The sequence below is a fragment of the Chenopodium quinoa genome, unplaced genomic scaffold (assembly GCF_001683475.1).
Source record: "Chenopodium quinoa cultivar QQ74 unplaced genomic scaffold, ASM168347v1, whole genome shotgun sequence".
In the NCBI taxonomy this organism is placed as follows: domain Eukaryota; kingdom Viridiplantae; phylum Streptophyta; class Magnoliopsida; order Caryophyllales; family Amaranthaceae; genus Chenopodium; species Chenopodium quinoa.
Window position 1 is genome coordinate 298,636 of NW_018743975.1, and position 25,762 is coordinate 324,397.

General features: G+C 36.3%; 1 pseudogene; it reads right to left on the reverse strand.

The window, feature by feature from the left end:
• Positions 1–5,588: 5,588 nt before the first annotated feature.
• Positions 5,589–10,696, reverse strand: LOC110689649 (annotated as a pseudogene).
• Positions 10,697–25,762: the final 15,066 nt, after the last annotated feature.

Here is a 25,762-nt window from a genome sequence, read left to right on the forward strand (position 1 = left end):
TATCTCCAAAAAGAAGGCGGTTTTTTTATTAAATTTTTTATTTAGAGGGGATGTGAAATAACTAGCCTCATTCAATTAATTAATTAGTTATAATAAATAATTAATTCAACTAATTAATTATAAACCTTATAATAACTAATTAATTAAAGCTTGGAACTACTTTGCTAGCTAGCTAGCTTATGGACCCAACATGTACAGACGTACTTGTACTAGACTACTAGGACCACCCTAACACGTTAAACACGAATTGCGCTAATATTTATAATCGAACTGTTCGTTAGTTGCATTTCTGTTTAATCACTATTTTAGCAGTTAATTATTAATTTATTACTATTACTATTACATTACACACTGCTTATAGTATACACCATCTAAATTAAAGCTAGCTAATACAGCATTGCCCAAAAGAGCTCCGCATATTAAGTCGTTAAAAGTACCGTAAATGAATTAAAGATTAATCACGCGCGGTCACCGCCCCATGTTTAATTAAATAATTAAGACGTGTGTTTATTTCTAATCATCTCCTTTCTATGTAGTCTCTGATTATTTATCGAAATTCTAATTTACTCTATATTTTTAATCATATATATCTACATACAGATTGATTATAAATTTAATGATCATCAGATTAATTATGTGATTATTGTTTACAACATTTCAGGATCAATAATTAAAATAAAGTACGGATTACTATATATTCAATATGATTTCCTTCTTGGACGGTGTGATGGGGTATAAGGTGTTCATAAATGCTAGTTTTTTTTTTTTGTCTGGTGCAAATAATTTTAATTTGTATAATGTACGTCAACGAATCAAAAGTGGTAGATTTTGATTTAAATAAATAATTAAACATTTTTTTTTATTGTAATATTTAAAGAATGGCATAGATTCTAGTGTTATGTTAATTAATTATTACGAGTACTAAATAATTTTTAATGCAAAGATTCAACTCTGTAGTAAGAATTATTTATTTTTACATTAGGGTTGACTTGACACTTTCTTTAAATTACCAGTTTACCTATTTTAATACGGAGACAATGGAGTATCTATTTTAGAGTGTGTGTCAAAATAATATGTTGTAACTTGTAAGTAAAAAAAAAAATACTTATAGATAAAGTATATACTATGTACAAAAATGCATGACTTCCTATCAATAAAATTAATTTAAGCTTATAATTATATTATGTCGTAATAAGTTACTCATAGTACTCCATAATAAACTACCCCACTCTAAAAAAAAAAGTGAATGCCATATAAGAAACGTTACTAAAAGTGATTACTATATCAAGGTGTGAACTAGTAATAGCTCTAATTGTAATATAATTTTTTTTAGTGTTTGGTGTTTAGAGAGCCACGGGGCAGGAATAATGAAAATCGATCTCAAAATTTTCTGAAATTGAAAAAAAAGCTCTAACCATTTGAGCTATATCCTACTCTCATTATAATATAATTCGTTGAGCATTATTATAAACAATAATTACGGAACTTCCAACTCAGCATAATTAAGGTAGGAATGCCGCATAATTTCATCAGATGATGTACCAAACTTCCAAAACCATGGGCTTCACCGCGTTTATTATGTTATACGACTATACGAGTATATATATGATGTAACTTCATTTTATACAATCTAAGTTCAATTACGGAGTACTCGCCATTTTCCCTTTTTTTATTTTTTTTATTTTTTTATTTATTATTAATTAGGTAAGATAAGCTTATGATTCGACGATTCCCTTCGTCATATGAGCATAATGACTAAATAATTGCTTCTGACATCTTTCTTGTGTAATCAGCTGTCATTTAAAAAACAGAAAGTCATTATTGAGGTGTTGTTTGTTAAATATGACAATTTACTTCTCATAAGAATTTGTATTTTATAAAAAATTTAAATACTTACATCTAATTCTTAGTTATTGCCTAAAGTTATTTGATTGGCATAAAAGTTGCAAATTATGGCTTGAGAACTTTGACTTACCAAGAAGGAGTTGGGTAATTAACTTTCCACGTTTTGTGGAAGTCACAATTCCCATGAATTTGCAATTCCCACACTTACACATTTTGATTTTATTGTCAACCAAACAACTCAACAATTTTTAAATTTCCATGATTTTTTACTTTCCTCATTTTCTTTATGCAAACAAAAAAGGCTTGAGCTGATATATACTCTACCATTTTTAGCTGCTTATATTAAAATAGACACCAGGAATGACACGTGTCATTTCCTGGTGCTGTTTTTCCCTCCAAAACTCCCCATCCCTTTTTAGCAAATAATAATCTTTTATTTTTGGAATATTTGTATAATATAACTATAATAATATTATTCCAAATCTTATATATTATCTTTACATAAAATGTATTTCTTTTTATTTCGTGTTCTTAATTATATTATTCCATACACATTTACCTAAAATATTTTCGTTGTTTGATTAATATTTTCATGTTTATTAAAAGACATTTATAAATAAGTCTTTAGTCATATAGTCACTAAATTGTATAGTTTTATTGGGAATAATATGCATCATTAATGTAATATAATGTATATATACTACTTTAAAATATTTTCAACACAACTAATCAAAAAAAAATATTTTTTTTTTCTCAATTGTAGTTTTTATAAAATTTGCCTTATTATTTTATTTTTCTATATGCATTGCATTTATTTATTCTACATGAGTTGCCTCATTTTTATATTATATCATAATTAATTATGGGGAAAAGATTATTACTACCGTGCATCGCACAGGTACTAATCTAGTATAATACTAAAATAGTCACCAGAAATGACACATCTTATAAATATTACTCCGTACTCCGTATATCAAATCTTTAAATAACATAATACATCATTTATTTTTTAAATCTATCAAATATTACTAAAATGATTATGCTTATATTACTTTGGGCACATGTCAAGTTATTATTAAAAATTTCCCACTAAAACAATTTATGATATCAACTTATGGGTTTTTTATATTTATTTTTTATTTTTTTTTATTTATTTTTATTTAAAATTTAAAATTAGTTATTATTATTCTACACAACTTATTTTATAAAAATACATTAATTTTATTGGGAAAACATGCGTCATTAATGTTATATATAGTGTATACTACTTTTAGATGTTTTCAACACGTACAACTAATCAACGACTCGATATAATTTATTTTTCCTCAATTTTAATTTTAATAATTTTTCTTTTATTATATCATTTTTCTTATACACATTGCAATTGTTTATTCTATGTGCACGAGTTTATTGTCTCATATTTATATGATATCACAAATTAATTACGGGGCAAAAAAAATTGTCACTATCGTGCCTCGTACGGGAACTAATCTAGTCTACTATACAATTTTGTGTTTTACCCTTTTAATTCAAACATGATTAAATCTGTTTTGCATTTTTCCCTTTTTTTTTTTTAACTTGCTCAAAAAGGAAAAAAAAATAAAAAAATAAAAAAATGCATAATAAGAACTCGAGTTGCCCATTACGCAAATGAGCAAAGACAATATGATCAATCGAATAATATAAGCAAACACTGACTTAATTCATTCGTGCGAATGAGCAAACTAAGCAACCAATTTTTTCTTGTTAGACAATAATGAAGATACACTCGGGTGTATGGTGGTCCTTGGTCGCGCGGTGAAGATGTTGGGGTAGCTTTATTACCTGTTCCTTTCACTTAATCCATGTTTTGCGATAGTAATACTGTCTTGCACGGAAGAGGAGGAAAATTGTCTAATTTGTCATTATCAGATTTACTGCTATCACTTGCTTTTAGTCAATTTTCTTCCCTTTTTTGTTGGTTGATGAAATGTTGCTTTTTAACTTAAATTACTTACTAGGGTGCATGCAACAGCAATTTTCATTTACGCATTAAAAATTAAAATGACCCCAAAAAAAAAAAAAAAAAAAAAAAATGCAACTTATATTTTCTGTCCGCCACTAAACACGTTTACACAAACGTGACAAACCTTGATCAAAGTACCAAATAAATCCAATTGGCTTAATTAAATAATTAACTACTAGTTAAATGGAAGAAAGGACCACTACCTAATTAGTACTATTTTATTAGTGTATATGAAAGAACAAAATTATGATAAGTAAGGACCACTAAATATTGTTTTTTAACCTAATTAAATTACATGCCTCCTACTTCTTTAGCTTGAACTTGCTTCTAGAATGGTCCCTCCTCAATCTAATATGCTCACTTGTTCCTCTGGATATAACTAAAGGGCATCTTCTTATTCCTATTCAAATTAATTAGGCATCATCCCTAATTTTTTTTATATGTTTAATAATGCTTCATAATATATTACTTCTTCGAATGCAATGTATAAAATAATATTCATGTAATTACAAAAAAAAGTTGGCTTAAATAATTGAAATAACGGTATCTTATGTTATGTTTTATAGCTTAGTATTTATTATTATATTGTTATTAGAAATTATTTAAAGAGTACATCTATAAGATCAATCATGAATTGTGTCTAGAAATCTGAAGGATTACGGTCTATCGGTCTAAGAATGATTAATAACTAATTTTTTTTTTAATCAATTAAGAACGTCTATATTATATACACCATATTTAATATTCACATCACTCATAAGTCATAACGGAATTGGTAATTGTGATTGTTTGAATACAACTCCACTTAAGAAGGGTTCATTTAAAACTAAAAACAAGTATTCAATATAAGACCTATGCTTATTGGTGGCTTGGTGCTAGTTATTTGGATTATACAGATGAATGATACTTCGTACTTTGTATTTCTTTTGATGGCATCAGAAACTCCAAATACTTCTGTTAGATATGGTTTCAAGCGACCTTATTTAGTAAGGAAAAAAAAACAACAAAATCAAGGGACTATAATTGTCGGGCCTTGTCAATTAATATCCTATATCATCTGCTCTATTTGGGCTTGGGCTCAAGATTTTAAGATGGGCAAAACAAATGAATTTTTTTCATTGGGCCTTGTCAATCAATATCCAATATCATCTACTTTCATTTGTTTGCCCAACTTATATAGTAGACCCTCGTGACAGGTGTAGTCCAAACCCTTTTACATCAAGTTCCAATAACGGCAAATAGAAGTATTGTACTAGAACCAAGATAAGGGAAATAAAAGCTTATATGAATAATAATGTATAAATAAGGATGTATTTTTCCAATTTTTAATTAGGCTTGTACAAACTATTTGGGAATCCGAAAATCTGATAATTCGATTTGCAATTGATCTGAATTTTTGAATATCCGATCCTAGTTTTCATTTCGGATCGGATATTCGATCCGAAAAAACGTATCGGATGCGGATTTGGATATTGATTTTCAAAATTTCAGATATCCGAAATATAAAGGCTGAAATAGTGAAACATATATAACTTTTTTAAATTGTTCATATAAAACTGACCCTGTATTATTAACTTATTATAATATTCTTATTATATTTTATGATAATATTTATTGCAAAATGACTATTATTTTGTTAAAATATGTTGTACAACTTAGAGATAAAAATGCGATAAAATTAGTGAAATTTAGAAAGTAATCATAATCAATCTTACTTAATATTGGATAATGGATATCCGAAACATCCAATCCGAAAATTTAGATATTCGAATATTGGATATCCGAAATTTTCGGATCAGATTTGGATATCAATTTCTGATATTGGTGAACAGGTTTACTTTTAATCACAACCTATCAATCATTAATAAACCCATTTTCATGCACTTTTTTTTTTTCTTTCCCTTTTCTACAATAGTGGTATTTGCAAATAATATCGCACTTTCAGTGCATTAGCACGCGTTCCATTCTAATATTATTGTTGTATCTCAGGCTAGCAAAAGGAAATGTTAAAACAGGTATTTGACTGTTGCCGGAATATGATTGTTGAGTAGATAGTCTTCCCAATCAATGCACTTGGGATCGAAGTTAAAACCTTCTTCTTCCATGCCATGTTTGCTCATTGTTGTCCTTAGCTTCTCAGTGTTCTCGTCCTCGAATCTGCAGTAATGTATATACAGAAAGTGATAAATTGATAAGAAGAAAAATTGATGATATTTGGTAATACTACATAGCTAATCTGATGATTTTGGCAAATAGTTGTTACATTAATAATTCAAATTATGCATATGAGATATAACTATATAAGACGTCATTCGTTGTTTAGCCATATAATAGGGTGCTTATTTGGTTGTCTTACATAGGACCATATTCTTCAAATGTTGCATTTACTGAACATAGAATTTGATCTGAAATAATACAAGGGATGAATGTGTAACACTTACATGCCCGCAAATGATGTATATGGCCTGAAATTTGTTGCAACTTTATATGTTGCCTTTATGTACATTTCAAGTTTATCTTGATAGGCCTTGAAAAGATGGCATGATGCTACATTCACTAATTTTAATATCTGCAATTAATTAAATAATCTAAATTTAGAAACACATAATTAAGTATGATTTTATTTATCATGCTGTCGATTGTACACATGAACTTCTTCCTATCAAGAGATTTAAAATAAGTACCTATTAATAAATTTTGGGAAGAAGAAAAATTACCATGAACACAACGATAAGTAAAACTAATAACATTTGGAATCGAACTCAACTCTTCACCAATCTGATCTTCTTAGGCTTCACCAACGTTCCCTGACCTTTATACCATGGGCTTTTGGCGAAGTATTGGTAATGGATGTCAAGCACTTTACCAAGAAATAAAGGGTTTCTCAAAGAAGAACACACATGGTAAATTTTTAAACAAGGTTTATACGCATTTGCTACCATTGCCGTAACTATTGAATTTGCCACCATATCAACCGGAATCTACATTCACCATATTATATAGTTCATATACAAATATAAATTCTAGGACAGCGTTTCTAATAGCATGATTAATAACTACGAATAAGTGCACTAAGTAGAAATAAAGGATTAGTTTCGACTTACGGAATCAATGATAGTGTTACCATCACCGTTTATAAGATTGACATATCCTTTACCATGTAGAATAGAAACATTGGCTAAACTTCTGTCATCATCAAATATTAAGCATGAGCGTACAAATAAAAATTAGCTAGATAAAAGTCGTGAAGCATAGATGTAAGTATGATGAAGATGAGATTTGATCCCAATAAAGTACCACCTTCAAAATTTTCCACTAAACAAACAAGTGGACATCAATTCACACAATTAAATATGCATGTGATTTATTTCATTAGTTACAATTCTACAAACTTTTGTTTTTCTACTATTGCACTTTCAACATTAATAAAATCTATTCATTGTTTATTAAGAGCTTACCCTAAACCTTCAATCCAACCAGGGAAAGGTTCTTTATAAGTGCTGCTAATCATGGTAGGGCGAGCAATGACTAGTGGTAAATTTCCTTTGTGCTCATGGATAAGCATCTCTCCCATGGCTTTCGTAAACACGTAAGTATTAGGCCATCCATAAAATTTTGCCCTGTATAATATATAATTAACACCATAATATATACGAGTAATAACAAGAATACTAGATTTATAATGAAATTCAAAAGCTGTGAAGTACTGAAATTCCATTGCATTATGCCTTTTCACATTATAATCCACAATTTATTCCACATCTAATCATAAGTTGCTTTTAATTCAATAAACAAGGTAAATTGTATGAACTTATACAGGAACAAAATCAGGAAAAAGGGATTATAAAGTATTGTTGTTATACAATTATAATTTATAAATTACTGAATAATTTGGAAAAAACTTGGTTTATTCCTTTCGGTGTGGCTGTGTCGGTGTGTCCACTAATTCGATCTCCAAATTTTCAATTCAACAATTTGAAGAATTTTGTGACAATTTTAATTAGGTTGTTATATTTAACTACCAACAATGCATACATTTAAAAACCAACCAATTCATCTTTTTAAGAAATAAGACATCAAATGTAGTATACATTTTTTTTTTTTTTGTTACACCCTGTTCACCTTTTGGGCTAATTCAGATTCGGGGATCAGTTTTGGGTGTTTAGGTTCCAGTCCCGCCCTTTTGTTGCTGCGGGGGATCGAACACGCTATCCTCCCTACCAAGTGCAGTCTCAATCACCACACCAACAGCCAATTGGTATTTTGTTTATTGACTTATTTGATGACTTAATGCTTAAAAATGATTCCATAATAGATGAAAATCAAGAGATTTTCGAAAAATCATAAAATTACCTTTTTAGGCCCAATTGTTTCATGGTATCTCGGATTTCTTTAGAGGAAGCTCCCTTGATTGTGAGATCAAGCAATGTGTTGTCAACCAACTTCTTTTCTGTATTAACATCAAACCCTTTTATCCCACCATCACTCTCACCCATATTATACAGTGTTTCTGGAATAAGCCCGGTCTTCTTTCCGCAAACATAAGCTATTACGTTCAAACACAAAAAATATTACTAGTTCTTTTCTATTCAATATCAACAAGAGTCTAAAATTTTCTATTCAGAGACACGTACAACATTACATCATACAAATGCATTACAAATTAAAAGAAAATTGAAAGGACCATTTAAACTTAATTGTAACCTATCGTACACGAATCTTCAGTTCTTATATGATGTAAAAATGTACTTCTACTTGATAGCCTAAGCTTAATTTTTTTATTTATTAAATTTAATCAAATTGATATATTTAACTACTTTAATTAATTAGCCAATTTATTTAGTAATTAATTTATTTTGTTAAAAAAACATTACTTGACATCAATCTATTTTTATCATACCATTAAAAAAAAGAAATGTACTACGTACTACATATTGTTCTGAAAGTACCCATTCTACGAACAGTATATATATTTTAGGTATGGGTTAATTACTTGAAAAATATAACATTTGAAGTTTTGAACAAATATTAAGATTTGTTCCAACTTTCAATTGACTTTTAATAACCCTAATTTGGTAAGGCTTTGTTATCTCGTTAGCTTTAGTACTACTAAAATAGTAAATTGATTCATTTCTCGGAATAATTAGGGTTTATAGTGTCGATTATTTAATTAATTTTTATTTTTGTAAGGAAGATGTATTAAAATATCGTGCTTTCACTAACCTGTAGAAACATCAATAAGAATTTCCAAATTAGGGCACGTCTGTGCAAAGCCAACAATATTTCTAGCTCCAAAAGTGTTGATTCCCAAAGCCAAATCATACCTATATACATCAATAATATCATAACCTTCATAAACATTAGCGGGGTTAGGCACTTTAAAATTGGGGGGATGGGTAAGGGAATTCCCACCCCAAAGTGTCTTTAGTGGGGTTTGATCCTACAACCTCATAATTGTGAGATGCAAACCTTACCACAGACCAAGCTATTCTTGGTTCATAAACAAATATATTGTATATAAAATTCAAATAGTAATCCCCCAAAAATAATACGGAGTACTTCGTAACAAAATCACAAAATTATTTATTACCTCTCCTCAAATTTAGTAATTGCAGCTGAATGAATGATAGCGTTGACATCCTTATGAGAGTCGCTATCATTATCCGTTAAACCCAGATTAATTAATGACACGTCTCCAATAATAGGTGTCACTTTTTCTGATATGAAAGAATCGAATTGTGTGCCATGTCTCTCTCTTAGAACTCGGAACAAATCCTTCCCAATGATCTACATACAATCAATCACGTGTACATTTAAGTATAATATAGCTTCAACATTAAACATTGATCAAACATCATTTATAACACTGATGAACACATGACTATATGCAAATAATTTCGGGGTTGAGTACAAATAATTTAAATACCTACCTCAGTATGTATTCTTTCAAGTGCTGCTTTGTTATCCATAGCTCTTATAAGAAGGTATAACTTCTTCACATTTGGCTGAACTCGAAGTATCTTCTCAACGAGCACTGCATTTTGTAAGAGAAAGGCAGAGTTTATATGCACACATTGGGATGCTACTTAATTTTATTCATTTTTTAATTGACGATGATCAAGACTCAGAAGCTATTATTATTTATTATTTATTGTTGGTGTTTAGAGAGCCACAAGGGCGGGTGATGAGAAATTGAGAATCGATCACAGGATATCCTGAAACTGAGAGAGAATCTCTAACCACTTGAGCTATCCTTTTTTTTTTTGGTGTTTAGAGAGCCACAAGAACGGAAGTAAGAATCAATTCTGGGAACTTCTGAAAACAGGAGGGAAGCTCTAACCTCTAACCACTTGAGCTATCCCTCACTCTCGCCACTTGACCTATCCTCACTCTCCTAAAACCTTTTTTTCGTTTTTTTAGCATGCATGTATCCAACATTAGAAAATAAATAAATAAGTAAACATGTTTATTTTTTGGGTTTAAACTATGGAGTAGATGCTATATGTTGCATTTAAATTATTGTTGAATGGTCGAAATTACTCATATGTAATGATAAAAAAGAATAAAACAAAAATATAAAACAAAAATTGCAATTAAAAGATGGAAAGTAACAAATAAATTTAGTGAGAGCAAGATTAGGGAAGTAACCCTTTGCAAGGAAGCCAGTTGCGCCGGTGATTAAGATAGTTTTGTTGCAAAGAAACTCAACTCCATTTCCAACTTCCATTTGTAAACCTAAATATAAAACAAAAGAGGAGAAAAAACGTTGCGTCTTTGAGATTACAATAATTTAAGAGGACGTTTGTGTATTTTTATTTGAGATTTAAGATTTTAAGAGTAAGAAGTACATGGAATATATACGTGTACAAGTCTTCATTTTATTCGTTAGAGTGCGTGCTATATATATAGTACTTGTAGATTGCTGCGGCATCAAATTACAATTGGCTGCCTAGTTGGGTTCTACCTAAAGGTGTAATTCTGACTCGATCTATCTGATCTGATTTGACTCAAAAAAGAAACTTAATTAATTCAGAATTTCAACTCGTATCAACACAATAATTTAGCAAAACTCAACTTTATAATAGATTCGATCCAACCTCACCGAACTGACTCAAATATTCGAATTGATACCTCTAATTCCACCATACCTAGTTGAATGCATTACAAGATTGGATAAGATAAGACGGAAGTGATCAATCATTTATTACCAAATATGATGTTATTAACATGTCTTCAATGAGACAAGGCCAAGCACATCAGATCAGAGAAAAATACGACCATATACAAATCTTGTAACATACGGTTATACGAAGTATAAAGTAAGGAGTAAAACTAATTGGTAGTAGATGAAATAACGACTCATTAAATTAATACTCCGTATTCAATAAGTTACAACTTACAGGAAGCTCTTTGGAAATACAGAGTATGTACATTACTTATTTTAGTATATAAAATGACTTGTAACATAAAACCAATAAATAATACTAATATAGTCGTAGTTCTGTGCTAGTAATATTTATATAAAATTTTGATATTATGAAAATTTGTATGGTGACTAATCTAAAAATATACGAAGTATTAAATAATATAAGTTAGGTTCAATCGCATCTGATTATCAGGTGTAGTTCGCGTTTGAGTCATACTAAATCATTATGTTCATATAAGTTAATATATAGAACAAGTTACTTTTGAGTTGGGTCACGTGACTAGACATAGTTTTCCAAATACAAACAACTCAAAAATAACATAGAACAAATAAAAATAATCAAGCTAAATAGGTGCAACATATTAAGTCTTGCAAACATGCTATTATCTTATCAAGCTTAGTTGGTCCAACATACAAAATATCAACCCGCAGATGGGACTAGTTTTAAAAACAAACTTGTAAATTATTAAATATATTGAAATGAAAAAATCTTCCAAAAAAATGATTACTCATTCTATGCAGTTCATATCCCAAGCGTGTTTAGAGATTATGTTGCTAATCAGTAATTTAAAAAGTTATTAGCAAACTCAGAAAATGCATTAATTATGGAAATTTGTAGTTTTGGCAAGAGTCTACTCTAACTATTAATGTTTGACGTGTCTACTCAAATTAATTGTGTGTACCCTAATTAACTACGTAGTTGAGATTTGAAAATTTGAAAATTATTTAATTTGATATGGAAAGATTTCTGCATAATTTATTTTCCTTTTTTTGAGAAATTCTGCATACTTTAATTGTGGTGATCTTGATTCGTATCAATAATCAATTTTCATTATACGTTCCTGTTAAACATCGCCCACAAATTACTACATAAAGCCCACAAAATTCACTTGGTTTGCCAAAATTGCCCTTGACCTTAAAAAAAAACACTCACACTCTCATCACTCACACTCTCATTGCTCATCTTCTTTCAACCTCTCTTAAAAAAAAAAAAAATTCAAATAACGGCAATGTCGAGGCGGCAAGGCAAGGAATTGGCGGCGGCGGCGGAGGGAAGGATGTCCCAAGGAGGAAAGGTACATTTTGTTTTAAAAAAAAAAAAAAGGGAAAAACCGCCGTGACCGCGGTGGGGCGCCCTGGCTGGACGCCCAGCCAGCGGTGGTGGCGCCAGCTGCAGACGCCACCACCAGTTGGCTGGCGCCTGGGCTGGACGCCACAGCCACGGTTGTGGCGTTTATTCAAGGCGCCGCAGCCGTGGCTGTGGCGTCCAGCCCAGGCGCTAGCCAACTGGTGGCGGCGTCTGCAGCTGGCGCCACCACCGCTGGCTGGGCGTCCAGCCAGGGCGCCCCCCCCCCCATTTTTTTTTTTTTTTTTTAAAAAATTGTTTTTAATTTTTTTTTTTTTTGTGTAATATAATTTTGAATTGTTTTTATATTTTGTTGTTTATTTTTATAAATTTTTTCAATTTCGTTGTATTTTTTTTACGTTTATATTTTGTTTACAATTATTTGTATGTTTTTAGTTTATTTGATTTGCGATGATGATTATTTATCGTATAAATTTTTGTATGCTTATATATTTTAAAATTTTGTGTAGCATTCACTGGGTCGTCATGGTGCGGGGAAGAATATAGAGCTTCTTAGTAGAAGTTATTTAGTGGAGAGGTCGGGGCATAGACATGTCAGATCCCGTGGTATTTCGGCCTCAGTTCGTAGAGAACGGATCCACCGTCGGGATGAGGATGACGATGATGATGCTGAGGAGGGTGACCAGGAGGAGGGGCAGGAGGAGGGCGCAGATGAGGATGAGGATGTGGACGATGGCAGTGGACCGTATGATGATTACGGTCCATTCAGTCATAGGGTTGATGACATGTACGAGATGCATATGGTGGAGGTGCGTAAGGGTAGGGGTGGTAGGTTTGTTAGTAGATCTGGCACATCATCTGCGTCCACTGTATCTAGGGCAAGCAGGAAACGGTCGAGGGCCGGTAATGATTCTTGGGTTGTTAGGAGTGAGGTGCCCGGTGGGCCTGTTGACGGGAGTGTGATTCCTAGCTTTCTAGGACACATAGCTGCCCGTATTTGGGAGGACCAGGAGAGGCCTTCAGTTACGGGGTTGTTGAAATGTCATACCCGGGAAAAGACTTGTAGCTTTTTGCGTACATGGGCTGAGGCCTGGCCGGCGGAGAGCGAGATGTTCGAGCGACTGGAGGGCACTGGGGTGAATCACGTTCCTGCCACCATGCACGATAAGATTGACAATACGCTGATCACGGCTTTCATTGAGCGATGGAAGCCGGATACAAACTCTTTCCACCTTCCGTTCGGTGAGATGACGATCATGTTACATGACGTCGAGGCCATTCTGGGGATTCGTGTTGAGGGTAAACGACTTTGTGCTGTGGCTGATGCGGATCAGGCAGATTCGCTGGCGGAGTTGTTGGCGGTGGACAGGGCTGCACTGTACACCGAGGCGCTAGGTGTTTGGGAACACGGAGGTGTGAAGATCGCATCCGTGTTGCAGCGGTGTTTGTACCCCAGTGCACGTAGGACGCCCGACGCACAGCTGAGTGCTTATGTTTTTCTACTCCTCGGATGTACCTTGTTTCCGGATAAGAGCGGCGGAAACAAGCTCAGGCCACGCGACATCGTAGAGGCGTGTGACCCCGACAGTGTAGGCCAGTTTTCCTGGGGATCGGCTACGTTGGCGTATTTGTATCGCCAACTAGGATTTGCGAGTCGGGCTGACGCGGCAGGTATCACTGGGTGTCTGACTCTATTGCAGACCTGGATATACGAGTACTTTCCTGCATTGCGACCACATCGTGACCCAGTTCCTATTGATGAGGGGATGCCGCGTGCTTGTGCGTGGAGTCCGCGCTCGGAGAAGAAGTCCGTTGACCGCCTCCGATCGATACGGTTATTGCTGGACAGGCTGTCCCCCTTAGAGGTAACGTTTATTTATAGAGTCTACATTTTATTATTTGCACATATTATATTCATGTTATTAAATTTTATATGTTGTTATTGTACAGGTGAACTGGATGCCTTTCGGCCCGAACCCTAGTGTTAGGGTACCCAGGACCCTGTACACGGGACTCATTCAGTATCGTGACATCGTCGAGGCGTACATGCCCCAGCGTTGTCTTCGCCAGCTTGGATTTGTCCAAGTTGTCCCTCCTCCCCCGGCGTGCCCGATGAAGGCGGTCCGACCTGCATCGTCGAGGGACTACGTCGTGGAATGGCCGGATATCATGACCGGGACGTGGGACCAGTTTCCGATGGTGGCCCGCTTATGGACTGCGGAGTTGCAGCGGCCGCCCTCTGGGGTTACTCCCATGTGTGACCATTACTACATGGAATGGTTCAACCGGTATTCGCACCCGAGGTTGATCGCTGATCTCGACCACAACGATGATGATTATGTGCCACCGCCTACTGCCACGGAAGCGGTATGTCTTTTATTATATTTATCGTTGTCTTTTAATTAAGTTTTATTTGTTGTTATTGTATTTCATCTTCTGTTTTTTGTTGTATGCAGTGTATGGGAAAGATAATGCAGGACGTACAGAAACTCTCTCTTGAGAAGGACAACATGAGTGCAACAGGGAGAGCTGTTGTTGATAGTCTGGAACAGACCCTTGCGCAGTGGGAGTCGTCGTCGAGGAGGGATTACTGATGGTTATTGTATTTTATTTATAGAGCATTATGTTGGACATTATGTTGTAAAATTGTAACATTTTAGATTGTTCTTTTAGGTTCCAACTTAAACATATTATCAGTGCTGTTTTTAAATTTTGATATAACCGTTCGTGGATCCGGGCAACTTACCCATGCAACATATAGAATGCAGTAAGCAATACAATATAAAATATTAATGTTCTCATTAAAAGAGCAACGTACAAATAAGATTACAAATAAAGAATGTAAACATGAAAAACTAAAATGCAGCTAGGGTATTCCATTCGTGGATCCGGTCATTATATAGCGCATCCCAACCCTCTACGCTCGCTGTGCGAATGTTGTACCACCGAGGTATAATCGGTGGCACTGGAAAATCGGTTGACATGTCTAGTCGGATGAAATGTCTGTATGACGACCCAAGAAACGCAATAGCTAGCTCTCTGACCGGTGTGGTGACAGTCTCACGCGACCGCCAAGGGAGAACCGTGGTACAAGGATAATAAGCTTGACTATGCACTCCCAGGCCGAAATGCATGACTGCGCATTTGTAAATGTTTGCAACGGCAAACAGATCTAGGGGCGCGTCAAAATAATGATTTTCGCCGCAAGGTCCACCTCCCCACCGGATACGCCGCAGAACGCCATCCAAGTCATCCTGGTACACATGACGATAAACATTTCGGTTAGAGGCAATTTCGCTGTACATCAACTCACGCACCAAACCGTAGTTGTCTTCGCCCATTTGAAAAACATCAGCCACGACCCGGAATCCGCAGTTACCATCTCCGATTACATCATTCCACCCTTCCAAGTACGACATGATGATCGCAGGTATCCTTTCCTTGTACGGAAACTGATCAACATCGTTTCTTCCTATTCACCATATAATTATAGACAGTTAAGAAGGCAGGAGTAACACTTTAAAACTATGTGCAATAAAAACAACCAAAACGTACCAGTTCTCAGGGGCATATTCACAGACGATGAAGATTGACTACGACTAGATGACGATGTCCGACCACGAGAACGACCACGACCAAGACCACGGATATACTCAAACGCACTCCTGTTCCGCCGTTGTCGACCTCGAGGACGGTCAACTCCTTCGGGTTCCTCATAATCTAAGTTAGACGGGTGGAACATGTCATGAAGTACATGAGTAGCGTCACGAATAATAGAAGGATGGCTGGAGGACACTCGGTCGTACATCGAACGGAACTGCTCCAACTCCTCCTGTTCACGGTCGGCCGTTTGATTGTCTGCATGCTCACCAATAACAAGCGTCCTCCAGAATGAATGGACCTGATCAACATGTAACGACGCCCTTTCTTCTGTAATAACGCGGTGAATGGTGCATGCGCAAGGTAATCCATGAGTTACTGAAATAGTACACCCACACCGAGTATACACTTCGTCAGCCAAGTCCCTCACCCTGTTCAGCTCAGTGAGAATCAACCCCAAGCAGGAGTGCGACACACGACCATGGAGAATCTTAAATATAAAATGGCTATACATAGTACCATGTCGTCGTCTGGAGTCCTCTAGAGAGTTCCTGATGTCGTTCTTCTGAGTTTCAATTGACTTGTTCAGTCTAGCGAACAGTGTATCCAAAGCAGCGGTCGATGAATCAATCCAGTCCTTGGTAGCTCTATGAGCGCTCTCAACTGTACATGTTGTAGTGTTCCCAAAATGAAGTACCTGGTTTGTCCAATATTTGACAAACTTTTCCCTGTGAGGGACCCATTGATGCATCACATAGTCCACCAGTGCCGGACACCACTGGTACGAATCCCTGAAGTTAGCCAATGCTCGCTCATACACTTCCTCTGTGGTAGCTTGTAGGATCTTCCGCCACTTACCATTCACCAATCTCTCTGCCATTTCCAAATTCTTCTTGAAAAGGTTGTAGGCTTTCACTTTCACGCAGTTGTTGATGTGCCATGTGCACAATAAGTGGTTCGATTCGGGAAACAGCTCTGCTATGGGGGCAAAGAGACCTCCCTCACAGTCGCTGACGATGGCTGCTGGATGAACATTAGGCCCGATGTAGTTTCTCAGCTTCTCCAACACCCAATAATAACTTGGAGCCGTCTCATCCCTGATGATTGCATGACCAATCAGAAAGTTCTGGTTCGTTGGAGCCATCCCAACCATCTCAACCAGTGGGAACTTGTACTTGTTTGTCTTGTACGTTGAGTCGATCAAAATCACAAATGGCCAAGACTTGATCATATCAGCAGAATCAGGATGCACAAGGAAAAGATGAGTCACCTCCGCTGTATCTTCATCAGAATCAAACCAGAACAGGTAACCACGTGATTGTGCCTGGTGTAGCAGCTGCTGTATAGGGTTCCTTCCCTCTGACCGTTCAAACCTAAGTTGCTGTCTGACGTTGTAGATGTGTCTTCAGTTTGGATGGTCTTCTGGAAATTTCTCTAACACAGATGCTAATATTTTAGCAGGCTTCACTTGAGCATCACTCATTTCTTTCACAACTAGTTTCGCAGCAGGACTTAAGCCGCTCAGTTGTCGATGACTCTCTTCATATACTATCATCTCATGGTTGTGATACCCCCATTTAGAGTAACCAATCACTTCCCAACCGTCACGACTCCGTAGTTGTCGAACCTTTACTCTGAACTCACACCCACAACCTTTCCGCTTTGTATCAAACCGAGTGGCTGTACGAAAATCTCTTTCTTCTCTTTTGCGATAACGGTCACATCTCAAAATGCGATCCATTCTACCATCCCGTTGAGATTTATGAGTTACTACTACCAAGCAAAATCCAGCTGCAATTGCAACCTCTTTTGCCCAATCAATCGCCTGTTGAGCTTCTTCGAATGGACCATCATGTCCAAATATCCCACTGTAATCATTTCCGTCTCCACCATATTCCTGCATCAATTATATATTACAATAAATACATTTAACGGATAATACATTTAATTTCTATATTTACACAAAATTAACACAAAAAAAACATAATTATATATAATCAAACTTAATTTTTATAAAAACCCAATTCGAATTTTCAAACTAAATTTAAAAATATACCATTTCGAATTTTCAAATTTAATTTTAAAAAAACCTATTTCGAATTTTCAAATTTAATTTAAAAAAAACCCATTTCGAATTTTTTTAAAAAATCATTTTCGATTTTTTTTTTTACAAAAAAATTAAATAAAAAACAACAACAAAATCAAAAAAGAAAAAAAAAATTAATTATTAAAGGTGGCGTCTGCCAGGGCTGCCACAGCCACTGGACTGGCGCCTGGCAGGGCCGCCTCACCCAGTGGAGTGGCGTCTGCCCAGGACGCCAGTCTGGTGGTCTGGGCGTCTGGGCTGGACGCCACTCTGGTGGTTCTAGCGTCTGGCTTGGACGTCCAGGCTACGGTTTGGGCGTCCACCCTAGGCGCCGGAGCCACTCCGACGGTAAACCGTGAATTTTAACGGTGACTTACCTCGTTTTCCGTCGACGACGACGTACCTCCGGCGTCCCCCGCATCTCCGGCCTGCCCTCCGGTCTCCCCCGGCGAGCCAGTACGGCTCCACATTTTTTACACCGAGATTATTTCAATTTTAGAAAAAGGGCATAATGGTCAAACCATATCATATTTGTGGGCTTTATATGGTAATTTGCGGGCGATGTTTAGCGTTTCACTAATTTAAGAGAACGTTTGTGTATTTTTATTTGAGATTTAAGATTTTAAGAGTAAGAAGTACATGGAATATATACGTGTACAAGTCTTCATTTTATTCGTTAGGGTGCGTGCTATATATATAGTACTTGTAGATTGCTGCGGCATCAAATTACAATTGGCTGCCTAGTTGGGTTCTACCTAAAGGTGTAATTCTGACTCGATCTATCTGATCTGATTTGACTCAAAAAAAGAAACTTAATTAATTCAGAATTTCAACTCGTATCAACACAATAATTTAGCAAAACTCAACTTTATAATAGATTCGATCCAACCTCACCGAACTGACTCAAATATTCGAATTGATACCTCTAATTCCACCATACCTAGTTGAATGCATTACAAGATTGGATAAGATAAGACGGAAGTGATCAATCATTTATTACCAAATATGATGTTATTAACATGTCTTCAATGAGACAAGGCCAAGCACATCAGATCAGAGAAAAATACGACCATATACAAATCTTGTAACATACGGTTATACGAAGTATAAAGTAAGGAGTAAAACTAATTGGTAGTAGATGAAATAACGACTCATTAAATTAATACTCCGTATTCAATAAGTTACAACTTACAGGAAGCTCTTTGGAAATACAGAGTATGTACATTACTTATTTTAGTATATAAAATGACTTGTAACATAAAACCAATAAATAATACTAATATAGTCGTAGTTCTGTGCTAGTAATATTTATATAAAATTTTGATATTATGAAAATTTGTATGGTGACTAATCTAAAAATATACGAAGTATTAAATAATATAAGTTAGGTTCAATCGCATCTGATTATCAGGTGTAGTTCGCGTTTGAGTCATACTAAATCATTATGTTCATATAAGTTAATATATAGAACAAGTTACTTTTGAGTTGGGTCACGTGACTAGACATAGTTTTCCAAATACAAACAACTCAAAAATAACATAGAACAAATAAAAATAATCAAGCTAAATAGGTGCAACATATTAAGTCTTGCAAACATGCTATTATCTTATCAAGCTTAGTTGGTCCAACATACAAAATATCAACCCGCAGATGGGACTAGTTTTAAAAACAAACTTGTAAATTATTAAATATATTGAAATGAAAAAATCTTCCAAAAAAATGATTACTCATTCTATGCAGTTCATATCCCAAGCGTGTTTAGAGATTATGTTGCTAATCAGTAATTTAAAAAGTTATTAGCAAACTCAGAAAATGCATTAATTATGGAAATTTGTAGTTTTGGCAAGAGTCTACTCTAACTATTAATGTTTGACGTGTCTACTCAAATTAATTGTGTGTACCCTAATTAACTACGTAGTTGAGATTTGAAAATTTGAAAATTATTTAATTTGATATGGAAAGATTTCTGCATAATTTATTTTCCTTTTTTTGAGAAATTCTGCATACTTTAATTGTGGTGATCTTGATTCGTATCAATAATCAATTTTCATTATACGTTCCTGTTTATTAGTTGCAGAAAATAGTTCCCATGACGACACTTTGACAAGAAATTCGCTGTTTTGTGTTAAATGTATATAATTTTCTTGAAAATATATTTGCTACATCATTTATTTTAGGAAAATTTAACAGGAATAATCCAACCTTTTGTCCGTTCTCCCATATTAATCCCACCTTTTGATTATTTCTCATTAATCCAACCTTTGCCCCCCTTTTTCTCACAGCAACCCTTGCAGGTCATTTACCGGTACAACCGATAATAAGTGCTATGTGGCACTTCCTAATTGGTTTTTGTTTTTTTTTTAATTTACTTTTTTTTTTTTTTAATATTTAAAAAAAAAACCACCCTTCTTTCTTCTTTCTCTCTCTTCCTCCATCACCAAATTCACCACCATAGCAGTCTATCTAGCTTGAAATTTGCTCCACCTCCGTTCACCACCCTTGACCACCTTACACCAAAAACAGCCACCACTACACCTTTGGCCACCACTAGCACCAAAACACCCACCACCTACCGCACCTCAACCACCTGATTTCAACCCCCCTCCACCCCGTCCTCACCACCAGAACCGCCCCTTCCATTTTCGACCACCACTGCCCACCCCACCCTACCCCCACAGCCCGAAACTACCACACAACCCCACCACCACCAGCCACCACCACCAGCCACCACCACTACCCCAAGACCCTAATTCCGTCAGCCACCCTATAACCCACCCAAGCACCTCGAAACCCACCCCTTATCCTTCCCAGACCACGATTCCCTTCCCCAGCCCCCAATAATCTCCCCCTCCCCTTCCCCTGCTCCTTAAACCACCACCACCCCGATACCCTAATTCCAGCAGCTGCCTTGAAACCCACCCTTTTCCCTTTCCCAGCCTCCCACCTCCAACGCATCCAACTTCAACCACCCCCACCTCTAAGCGACCCATCTCTCCTCACTAATTCTTGCTGGTGTTGTTGTTTTGCCCCCTTCAATTTTCTCTCCTCAGTGTTACATGGATTGGTGAAGCGATGGAGAAGAGGTGGCGTGCGGCGGTTCTGCATTGTAGCTGCATTGTTGTTGACGGTGGAGAGGAGGGCGGCGAGTATTGAGGTGTGGGCTGCTGCAATTCGTGAGGTGGTGTTAATTATGATGGTATTGTTGCGGCAATAGGTGGCCGGAATTGCTTGTTGTGTGAGCTGATTGGTGACGAATTGGGTGAGTATAGGGGTTGTTGTAGGTCGTTATTGCTAGGTAGCAGGGGCTGATTTGGTGTTGGTGTTTGTGGGCTGAAGCGGTGGTGGTTGTTGGTGTTTGTGTCGTGAGTTGAGGGAGGTGAAGTGGTAATGGAGGAAGGTAGGGAAAGGAGAGAGAAAGAAGGATGGTGGTGATAGGGGAAGAGAGAGAGAAGAAACCAGTAGGGGTGGTTTTTTTTTAATCTTTTTTTAAACTTTTTTTACAACCCAAATTTTAAAAAAATAAAAGTAAATTAAAACAAAAAAAACAAAAAACCAATCATAAAGTGCCACGTAGCACTTATAATCGGTTGTACCGGTAGATTGACCTGTAAGGGTTGCTGTGAGAAAAAAGGGGGGCAAAGGTTGGATTAATGAGGAATAATCAAAAGGTTGGATTATTCTTGTTAAATTTTCCTTTATTTTATTGAATGACTAATGTTGAGAAATGAATAAACTCTGCTTTAAAAAAAATGAACAAACTCTTACAATAGTGCTAACTTATTGAATTGAAACTATTTCTCAAACCGGTATCCATGTAGAGTCAAATTCTTAACTTCGAAAACAAAAAAAAACCACCTTATAATAGACCAAAAGTATAATTCTTGTTTTTTTAGGGGTTAAGCTCCTCGTTTGCATTAAAAAAAAAAAAAAAAAAAAAAAAAAAAAAAAACTTGTTTTCGCTGCTATTCATAAGAAAAGTCCTAATCGAACAAAGGTGACATACAGTATTTGTCGGTAGAAGGGGCAAAATAAAATGATTACATATGTTTTATCATCGACATATAAAAATTTAACATATGAGTTTATATGCCTAAATTTTCATCACAGGTTCCCTTGTTCGCGGGTTGTTAGGTTACATGTTATCACATGATCAGCTACCCAGTTCCAGTTCTAAGCAAAGTCAAACAAAGACTCTTCCAAGGAATATTCCAAAGGTATCTTGAATTGAACAAGTCAAGAGAGATGGCCAAGAATATAGGAACCATAAGCATTAGCTTGCCGTTGATGAAGACTAGTTTAAACTACAACGGACAAGTCCTCAAAGATAGTGGCGAGGAAGTAGGAACTACCTTGACCCACTAGCTCCGAGCTCCGGATTCCATGAAATCCGAAATGGAGTCGTTGAAGCCTTTCAAGTTAATTCTTATGCTATAAATAGGAAAATAATCATTGTACAAAGGCATGAAAAATATTCCAGCCTTAATACTCATAGCAATTAAGTATTCTTGAGCAATCTTAAGCATCGATATTATTAAATTGTAAACCTAAATTGTACTTGTTTCAACCTGACAACCTAGTTGATTGGTGGACTCATTGCCACTCACAGTTTTTACTCTTATTCCCGGGGTTTTCTGCGTCACCATTTTGTGTCTCTTTTCCCTTTTCCCTTTTGCTCGTCCTTTGCATACCCTTTATCTTGATTTCTTGAACCTGCATTATCATTTGCATTTCGATCAATCTAGCTGTTGTCTTATTGAGCCTGGTCTAATCTAGCGATCGGATTTTGACCTAAACAGTTTGGCGCCGTCTGTGGGACATAGTTAGGATATTTTATCCATCTCATTTGATCTGTCAATCGCCATGGCCAAAAGTCCTGATCGAGATCCTACCATGGCCGAAATTGTTGAGCAGTTACGGGAAACCCGAGAAGAGTTAAGAGATGCCCGGGAGCAGAAGCAAAAGCTCCAGAGTGAATCTCAATCTCATTAGGCATCCTTGAAGAAGCTGAACAAGGAGCTTGAATATGTCAAGTGCAACAAGAAAAGAAGGTTCAAAACCAGTGATATTCCCCAATTCTCCCTAATTTCATCCGATGAATCTGAAGGGGAAGCAGATGATCCCAAAAAGAATGATAAGGAAACTGGTGAAAACCCGACCCTATGGCCCAGGAGGTGGCTATTATTAAAGCCTAGAATAGGAAAATGATGAAGCTCTTGACCCGGCTACCAGGTGCACCAAAACCGGTGGCCTATGAATCTCGTGATAGGTTTGCTGAATCCCCCTTTGTGGAATAAATTGCCAAAGTCAAAATTCCCACGAAGTTAAATATCCCATCTTTCTCTAAGTTGTACGATGGAACTATTGACCCTCAAGATCATGTGGCCCAGTACAAGCAGAAAATGTGGTAGCTATCCATTCCGTGAGAGCTTATTGAACCCACCATGTACAAGTCCTTCGAATTTAACCCAGACCCAACCCCTCGCCGGCGACAAAGAAAAGAGAAGTGAGAAAGGGAAGGTAAAGAGGAAAGAGAAGAGAGAAAGAGAAGGAGAAGAGAGAAAGAAGAAGGACCGTAGGTTGCGTAGTGGTGGTGGTGGTGGTGTTGGTTGCGCGCGGCGGTGGGTTTTGTTGTTGGTGTGAGAAGGAGAAGAGAGATGACGAGAATGGCGGAGGAGAGAGAATGAGGGAGGAGAGAGAAGGAAAGAGGAGAGGAGTTCAGAGAGAAAGAGAAGAGAAGCGGAGAGAGAGAAGAGGAGAGGAGAGAGAAAAGAGAAATGAAGGGGAAGGGTTGGGTTTTTTTTATATATATAATATTTAATTTTCCGACGGGATTTCCGACGGATTTTTATTCCATCGAAAATTTCTGACGGATTGTTAAAATTCGTTGGAAATTTCCGACCGAATAAAAATCCATCGGAATTTGTGAATTTTCCGACGGAAATACTTGTCCTTCGGAAACAGTCCGTCGGAAAACGACCTATTTCTAGTAGTGATGGGGAGTAGCTATAGTCGAAGGAGATAGAAAGCAAAACCAGAGAATGCTATCAAATCGCCATGAAGCCCCCCTCAATCTAGCAATTACAGCAGAAGTCAGCACCGGGACGCCCAGATGAGCTGCAGTTAGATGAAGTGGTGCTGGATAAATCTAAGCCACATCAGATAGTCAAGATCAGAGCAGCATTACCTGCAGACCAAAAAGAAGCCATCATAAAGTGCTTGAAGGAATATTCAGATTGTTTTTGCTTGGTCTTATCGAGATATGAAAGAAATCAGTCCAGAAGTCATTACTCACAAGCTCAATGTAGATCCCAGCATGAAGCCGGTGAAGTAGAAAAGAAGGAAACTTGCACCAGAGCGTAACCAGATTATAAATGAAGAGTTGCAGAAGCTGCTAGATACCGGAAAGATAAGGGAGGTTAAGTATCCAGATTGGCTAGATAATGTGGTTGTCGTCAGCAAAAAGAATGGAACTTGGAGAGTCTGCATCGACTTCACAAATCTAAACAAAGCATGCCCCAAGGACCCGTTCCCCTTGCCTCATATAGATTCAATGGTAAATGCTACAGCCGGGCACGAGCTGCTCAATCACATTCATGGACGTGTATTTAGGTTACAATCAGATCCTAATGCATCCAAACGATCAAGAGAAAACCGCCTTCATGACAGATAAAGGAACCTACGGCTACAAGGTGATGTCATCTGGGTTGAAGAATGCCGGTTCTACCTATCAAAGGCTAGTCAACAAGATGTTCAAAGATCAACTAGGGGACACCATGGAGGTCTACATCGACGATATGTTGGTGAAATCGAAGAAAGCAGCTAACCATGTAGATCACCTGAACGGGGCTTTTGGCGTGTTGAGGAAATATGAGATGAAGCTGAATCCATCCAAGTGCTCATTTGAAGTATCTGCAGGTAATTTCCTGGGCTATGTAGTTACTCAACGGGGAATCGAGGCTAGCCAAATTAGGTACGCCCCATTATTAATCTTTAATCACCTAGAAATCTTAAAGATGTTCAGAAATTGACTGGTAGGATAGCTGCATTAAATAGATTCATCTCATGGGGGTGGTAGTGGTTTCGTGGGGTTGGTAATGGTGGTGGTTTTGTGGGGTTGGTAGTGGTGGTGGTTTCATGGGGATGGTAGTGGTGGTGGTGAAGGCGACGATGGTGTTGGTGAAGGTGGTGTTGCCTGATCTTGGTGGTGGCAGTGGGTTTTGATTAATTAATCTCTCTCCACCTTAATTACATACCACAAGTTCCTTAACTTTCTCTAATCTTTGCCCCTTAAATTTTGCATTGGATTCCGCAAATCCTCCATTAGTTGCACGTAACATTTAACGGAGGTAGAATATATATATATATATATATATATATATATATATATATATATATATATATATATATATATATTGTAAAAAATGCGCATATTTGTTTGCAGTAAAATTAGCTCTAGTCAAAACTTGCTAAGGTTATCACCCTTTGCCAGGAAGCCATTGGCGCCGGTGATTAAAAGAGTTTTGTTGCAAAGAAACTCGACTCCATCTCCAACTTCCATCTGTAAATAATGATATCAAGGTGATAAATACTAGAAATAATTTAAGAGAAAAAAAATATTAGAGTCTATTGGTGGTGGCTCTCCAATGTACTGTAGTACACTAGTATTTATATCCACTTCGTTGTACGCTAATTGCAAAATGAAATGGGTATAAA